We start from the raw sequence: 1805 nt of genomic DNA on the forward strand, positions 1-1805 counted from the left end.
CACAATATTTCGGTTACATACCACTAATTCTTATCGCATTCAGAGGATTTAATTTCAGAACTCCACCTTTCAAGGGTATTGCCATTTTGATCAGGGCATTCAAGACCGCATAAGTGCCAAGTGCCTCCGAAATGAATTTCAATCTTAAAGGCCTAGTTTAAGGAATGTTTGGCATGACAATCCCCTGCTGTGCATCTCCTGCAAATTGCACTGATGTCACAGTAGGGGCCAATTTCCTGTGTATTTGTGTATTGCCTCAGGGCCCTTTCAATTATAAAAACTGCACAGCAAGATACTCAGATCGGAGATCTGATAAAACAATTAAGCAGTTAGATTAAGATCAATACACAGAGGTTGTTTACTATACACGTTTTTATTGTTGTTGTTTTTTTTGTTTTTTTTTTCTTCTTCTTTTTTTTTTTGGGGGGGGGGTCACTTTTAGAAGGATTAAACTAAGCCTTAAAAGTATATTATTTTTTTGCAACCCCTAAGGACGATATAAAGTAATCGGACCGGCTGTCCCTTCGTCCGTCCCCTCGGTTTTTGACTGTGACCAATACTGGATAACTAATCTTACTCCCAGCAATAAATAGCTGAAAAAGGCTTGGTAGGCAGGTTGGTCATGACCAGAAAATGAACACTTTTGATTTTGAGGTAAGAGGCTCAAAGTTCAAGGTCATGGTGACCTTGAGCTGATAATCCGTTTCCGATGAATTACTGACTGAGAACCCTGAAGTCCAGGAACCTCAAACTTAAACAGGCCTGTAATTGCCAGGCTATTAATCCTATTGCCATTTTGGTCAATCAGTCAAAAATGACATCGGTCTGAATATACGTTCACGATAAATAACTGAAGAACGGTTGGCCAATGGAATTCTAATTTGTTAGGGCGCTGTTCAAGACCATTCAATAAACCCTATTGATTTTGAGGTCAGTGGTTCAAAGTTTAAGCGCTATAAATCCGCTTCCAACCAGGAGCCTCATAGTGCGAAAATTCGTCATGAAGAACACTGGGGCCCAGAGACCTCATACTTGGAAGACAGGTTGGTAATGACCAACAGATTAACCTTTTGATTATGAGGGCACGGGGTCAAAGGTCGTGGTGACTTAGAGCTGAAAATCCGTTTCCGATCACTATAGAAATTGAATCCTGGCAAAAATATCTCTAACATTATATTAAATATTCACATACATACATGTCAGAGGGGTGGGGGGGGGGTAACCTTTTGACCCCCCCCCCCTCCCCCTGTCAGAACCGAATTCTATTTGGTTAAAAATGTTTGTATGGGTGGGGGATGCCCCCAATACTTTCTAGTCCAAAACGGTGCAATTTTGGCGTATTTGATTACTTTTACCTCCTTTATTAAAATCAGAAGTAGTCTTGGACGAATTTACTTAGGCGTGCCGGACATATAGTCGAAATATACAGTAGTTAAACCTTAGACTTTTAGGCAAGATATATCAATAACTTTCGTATTCTGCATTGGTTTTAAAATGTGTGTACACATCAAAAACTATTTTCTAAGGTACCATACCTATATCGTATACAAGAATTATGAAGATCTATTCTACATGAATGTCTTACATCATTTCTGTGATCGTTATCGAAGACATATCTAAATTGAAAGTCATGTCATAACTGAAACTTTAATTTCATGTTCACACTCGTCAATGGACTAAAAAAAAATCTATTAAACAACACCCATCACAACTTCGGATGACTGCACATTCAAAAGTAATCGGATCACGATTGGCGATATCCAATAAGGTAGTGTGTAACCGACTTAAGTGTTCGGTGTAGGATT

Source organism: Mya arenaria, chromosome 3 (genome assembly GCF_026914265.1).
Source record: "Mya arenaria isolate MELC-2E11 chromosome 3, ASM2691426v1".
Classification (NCBI taxonomy): Eukaryota; Metazoa; Mollusca; class Bivalvia; order Myida; family Myidae; genus Mya; species Mya arenaria.